This window comes from Lissotriton helveticus, chromosome 12, assembly GCF_964261635.1.
Source record: "Lissotriton helveticus chromosome 12, aLisHel1.1, whole genome shotgun sequence".
In the NCBI taxonomy this organism is placed as follows: Eukaryota; Metazoa; Chordata; class Amphibia; order Caudata; family Salamandridae; genus Lissotriton; species Lissotriton helveticus.
The window spans coordinates 534,246,631-534,252,630 of record NC_136073.1 but is presented as its reverse complement, the minus strand read 5'-3'; the positions used below and the strand labels follow the sequence as shown (position 1 = coordinate 534,252,630).

The following is a 6,000-nucleotide window of genomic DNA, read 5'->3' as shown; positions in this document are numbered from 1 at the left end:
GTGTTATGAATGCCCACATTGTTCGTCGCGTCTTCCCAAGTGAAAGCTTGTGTTTGTAATCTCGTTGGAGACAGCAGAACATATGTTGTCATTAGTAACAAAAAAACACGGCCTCTGTGAGGAAGCATGGTCATTAACAGGCAGAGAAAGTGGAGAAAAAAAAGCTCACCTGGTACAGGTAAACGTCTGATGTAATGCAAATTACTGGAGTAGGTGCAGAGCAGCTTTAAAAGGCAGCTGCAAACCCTCAGGCCGGTGATTAACATTTTGGAGCTTGAGAACCAAGAAGCAGCAGCTCGGAGCGCAGGAGCGCAGGAGCGCGAGGGAAGGCTGCCCTGGTTTATCGGAAAGCGCAGCCTACAGCTGAGCTGCTGTCGTCACGCGGGCTTTCCCGAGACTCTGGAACAGCGGGGACCACGCAAGGTAGCTCAGTGCTCGATCACCCAGGGGGACAGACTCCGGGGGTCACACTAGTTAGTTTGTCTGCCTGCGACTAAATTACAATATCTTAGAAAGAATGTTTTTCACAATATTTATAAATGTACACATATGTGTTAAATTATAATATACTTATTATTACATTTGAAGCAATAATTGTGCGAACGTGTTACTCTTTAATTTACACCTTACTGAGGAACATGCATAGAAGATATGATAACCTAGGTCCAGCTGTTTAAATATGTGACTTAATGACTACACCGTATGTACTTAAGACTGAGATACAGCCCCTCCCCCCCACACACAGATACACGATTTTCTCAGCTCCTTATATATAATACGTTGACCTAGAAGTTATAAAGTCAACACAGTTATTTTGCTCACTGGAATCAGTAAAAAGAAAATTGAGTTTCTTGAGGGAGGTATGTACTCACCTCAAGTAATAATCACTACCCTTGTCAGGGTGAATCACTACAGTCACTAAATAAACCTGACCACAACCCCTTGGTAGCAATAGTACAGAGCAGACAGGCTTCTCTTAGAGGCAATGTGCAAAGTATTTATGCAGTACTAAAACAGTAACAAAGTTGTAATGCAAAACATTAAACATCCCAAACCGAATTAGAAAACTAGAGTAAAATGTAATTAAATATTGACATCTAAAGGACAAAATATTCAGTAAGGGAAACCGGACATATGAAATCCTAAAGTTTTAAGCAGACATAGCGGCAAGAAGCACAAACTGGCAATGATAGTCAATAGTCATAGTAGAACAGGACCTGGGTGTAATTTGAGGCTGACTGGTGTGTGGGTCAGATACACTAACCAGATCCGTCCTCGTCAAAGATTTTACCTTCTGACTTCAGTCCTTTGTGTCCTAATCCACCACAGGAGTACATTTCTAAAGCCCCCAGAACCTCTGGGGAGGCACCGATGGATTTACAGAGCATCTGACAGAGGGTCAGTCCAAGTCAATTTGCCACTGGTTAGCTGGGTGGTTGCTGGAAAAGACCCTTTGCTGATTATTGTGTCTCTGTTGCCTTAACAGGAAGTCAGTGTTATGACTCTTGAAGCCTCACTCTTTGATCGGGTATAAGAGGGGAGGTCAGTCTTCTAGGCTCTTCCTTGGTCTCAGACAACAGATTTAGCTCACTTATGAACTTCCATAGGTCCAGGAGTGTTCTGGATTTGGTGCCTGTAAATGCCACATTTATGCCTGACATGAGCTAGTGCGTGGGAATGACCCCTAGGGATGCTTTAACTAATGGGAGGGTAAAGGTTCCAGGGGTAATCCTACCTACTTTGGACATTTACAAGATGGCGAAGTTGTTGGTCACACTACACTTGGGCTCCGAGGGATGGGGCGTTTGTGGGGAGTGCATTATGGTAATCCCAGCGTCTTCTGACATCTAACACCAGATTCCAGTTTTAGGCAGCCCCTGTACCCACAACAACCTCAGAATTAGATGTATGGTAGATCAATCTTTCTGCGACCAAACTGTAGATACACACACATTGTTTTGTCATTCTGTTTTCCTTCTTTGAGGTGTGCCTCAAATGTCATAGGAAAACACCCAGAAGATCTGTCACACAGATCTTGACGCTCCAGCAGGATCTGACACTATGATGTCAACAAGAGCCCTCGTGTGATGGAGACTGCTCTGGCTGTGAGGACAAGAAAAGGATGCAGACCTTGCTGTTACCTACATCTGCTTGTGATAGGGTAGGCCTCTTTGACGTTAATCAAGTCCTTGGGCCCAGTCCAGAGGCCATCCTGTCAAGGGCAAAATACCACCTCTCCACCCTGGGAGCAAGATCACACTTCATTCGCACCCACTGAAATGCTAATTACTGGCTTGCAGAAGGGAGAGAGCAAAATCCAGATGTAGCTTCCAGGAACGTCATGCAGGGCAAATGTGGATTTTCAACTTTCATCTTTCCAAATTATTTATTACAAATTTGACTTCGCTAGTGAATTTTGCTTTTAATAAATATTTCAAAAAGTCTAAAAGTTAATTTTGTAGTGTGGTAACATTTATTAAACTTAATATTGTATCCTGGTGCTTTCCTATGTAGCGCCTAACTTTGCTGCAGTGAAAATAGCGTGGGGGTACTAGTCACTGTATGGGAACATTTAACATTAACCTTTAAATTTCCTACATTTAAATACCATGCACCCTACCTAACTGGGCAGTACGGTTTACTTAGCGGTGACTTTTAAGTATCTAAAAGACGGGTTTTAGGCCTGTCAAAAGTGGTTATTTTGACAGGTTGAATTTAAAGTTACAACTTCCACCACTGTGCTGCACATTACAGGCCTGTATTCATGTTTGCATTTTCACTGCAGTGGGTGGCACAAGAGTTGCATCCTACTTGCAACATTTAACTTACAGGCCATATCCTAGGGACGTAGAGGTAAATTAAGATGCCAATTAGGGGCATACCAATTTCATCATGTTGAAAAGGAGGAGCACAAACACTTTACCACTGATTATCAGGGGTAAAGTGAACAAAATTCTACAGCCAGCAAAAAAAGGCCAAAACATTTCCAATGACCCTGCAGAAAGAGCAAATGTGTAATGGAATATAACCAGTGCTATTAAGCTCCCTATTTAACATATGTGGATTGAGACAGTGCTAGGTAATACAATAGCAAGCCCTTCTTCAATACTGCTTCTTGATTATGTGTGTATAAGGGGCTGATTTAGATCTTGGTGGACAGGTTTCTCAATCACATCCATGACGGATATCCTATCCGCCGAAATATAATCCCGTACGATATAATGGGATTTATATTTTGGGGGACAGAATTTGTGTCACCGTTGTGACTGAGTAACCCATCTACCAAGGCCCTAAGTTTGTAAATGTCTTTTTACCTACACTGCGTCGTGTTTATGTCAACTCATATTTAGTTGCATTATTGTTTTAGTATGGGCTGTATGTAGAGTATTCTATGTACACTGAGCTCATGAGTGTGATAGAGCACAGCAGGTAATTGTATAATCATTTTGGAGTGGTTTTGTCTGTCACACTTTTTATGGCAAAACATCGCCCATGTACTTACGAGTGTGCTTGCACTTAACTTACAGATTCAGGGTATCCCTTTTACCATATACTAGGGACTTAGTAAGTTAACTTACACCAATTGTGGATAAACCAATTAGACATACACATTTTAAGGGACAGAGCACTGGCACTGAGACCCATTAGACAGACTTAGTGCACATCCAGAGTAAAACCAGCAGCATCAGTCCAACACATTTGGGATGATCATGCAAAAATATGTATTGCCTGACTAATTTCCACGGCCAATATTAAGCGAGCTCCTTTTATCTGCTTCTGAATGATAATGCTTCCATAGTGAGGCCACTTTTTATTTTATTTTTTGCTAATGAACATCACATGTACTGCTGTTACCAATTTCAACGTTAATATCCTTTTGGAGCTATATTTTCAACAACACTTATTCTTTGGGACCACACGACAATCTCTTATAGCACTGTTTTTATGGGCTTCCCTCTAGAGCATTATGGAAATACTCTTATACCTATAATTGGCATGTAATCTTGATATGAATCATTTAGGAAGAAATAAAGAAAAAAAGAGGTCTTGGTTGTGAATGTAGCCAAAATGATTTCCCTGGCAGGTGAGCACCAGCAGTCTTGCCAAAGTTTCACACATGATGTGTTATACATGTTTGATATTTGCTACCAGGGTAATGGTCTTCCACTTTATAAATGGATGTACATTTTTGACAATATTTATGTATACTACTTGCACCGATGAAGGTATTTTACTGTAATATAAATAGGTAGGTGTGTTCCGGTGTTTTAACTAAAGTAAGGATTCAAAGTGTATGGACAACATTCTCTTCCTCGAGTAGCATACCAAGTTCTTGGGTACCCACACAAAGAGTCATTGAGTTGTAAAAGAAGTACTCTTTTTTTCTTTCTATAAAATTCCTTTGGATTAACAAGAACTATTTAAACATCAAGTTGTCCCTGAGGCTACATTGATGGAAACACAGGTAGTAGATTGAAATAGTTTATTTTGGTTAATAGTCTTCATAACAAAGCTACTAAAATATAATTAGAATAATGCAATCCCATTCTTCCAAAATAGTAAAGCAATGTTAAAAAAAAGTAAAAAAGTTCAATGACTAAGCTGAGCGGAAGTCATGATTATACATTGTTCACTCAGTGGTTCTGATCTCGAAGGCTGCTGATATATATTTGGATGCTACAAAAGTAGTCAAAAGGGAATTCATCCAAAGAAAATGCAAAACGTCTGGTCTTCCGTTAGGATAACCCATTGTTGGTAGCACTGATTTAGGTATTTTGTCCTGAGGATATTATAAAACTTGAGAAAATGAAGTGCTTACATGATTTAGACAAGATGTGACACATTGTCAAAAAATATGTATTTTTCCACACGTCTTACCTTAGGGAAACGCAACATTTTTGCTGAAAAACTAAACCTCAACTGAGCAAGCAAATCACTTTTATGTGAATTAGGGACTCGTTCTAAATATTGCTCTGTCCCAGACCAGTTTTTAAGGCGTATGTGAGATTGTTTACATAGCTCAGTCACCTCCTGGTCCTTCAAAAGAACAGCATAGAGCAAGCAAACAAATTGTCCTTCATAAGAAATCAAGATTTTATTGAAATGCCTACAAACCTATGTGCAATATATTTTCTGCAGTGTGGCATTTATTTACTCCAGCCATACATTAACATTGGGAATATTTTTGGCAGTTATATCTATCGAAATTGATCTTGTGAGATCAGGGAAAAAGTTAGTTCATACTAAAATCAACATCAAAAAAGGGCACATTTTCTTCTATTCTTCAAGCATACCACATCAAGTTCCTGGTGTATGGAAAAGGGGGTGACTGCCTGGGATAGGCCAGGAATCTGCCACAAGAAACTGTTTTCTCTTATCTTGAGGTATTACTTTTCAGAAAACCCCCAGATTGCAGCTATATATGTGGCAGTCCCCACTTATTGACTAATAAATCTTGAGTGCAGATGCTATATGCATATTCCCCTTTCATGTATCAAAACTCTAAATAACACCATTACATTTTGCTAGATTACTTACATTTGGAAGATACCAATGGACTTCAATTTAGGTTAGCATCTAAGTGCTCAAATAAGGGAAGGAATATATCCTTTTCAGGAATATACCGGTTACTTTTATACTTTTTATAATCACATTTGTTTTGGCACAGAGACATCAGCTCTTCAGCTATGTTGATATTGAGCACAGGTTATTCCCTATGTGACATATAATACATCACAAACTGCTTAAGATATGTTACTGTCCTTCATAGCCAAACTGCATGTTCACAAAAATCAATAGAGGGAAGCTTTGCAATCACCGAAGGGTCATAAAGACCGCAGCAAGATAATTTTCCATGTCACTAATATGTAATAACAAGCATTGTCATAGCCAATAGGTCTTGCCTTTGGGACCTTATGTGTTTAGCCATGCAACAGTTGTTGTTGCACCAAGGATATTGTGCTGCATAACTAAATACTTATAAGGTCCCAAAAGCGAGAC

General features: G+C 39.7%; 1 long non-coding RNA gene across 1 annotated transcript in view; it reads left to right on the top strand.

The window, feature by feature from the left end:
• Positions 1 to 391: 391 nt before the first annotated feature.
• The window catches only part of LOC144798892 (uncharacterized), an 877,268-nt gene continuing 871,659 nt past the window's right edge, over positions 392 to 6,000 (top strand). The window contains exon 1 of the long non-coding RNA XR_013603690.1: positions 392 to 423. This is a non-coding gene — a long non-coding RNA (uncharacterized LOC144798892). The remainder of the gene's footprint in view (positions 424 to 6,000) is intronic.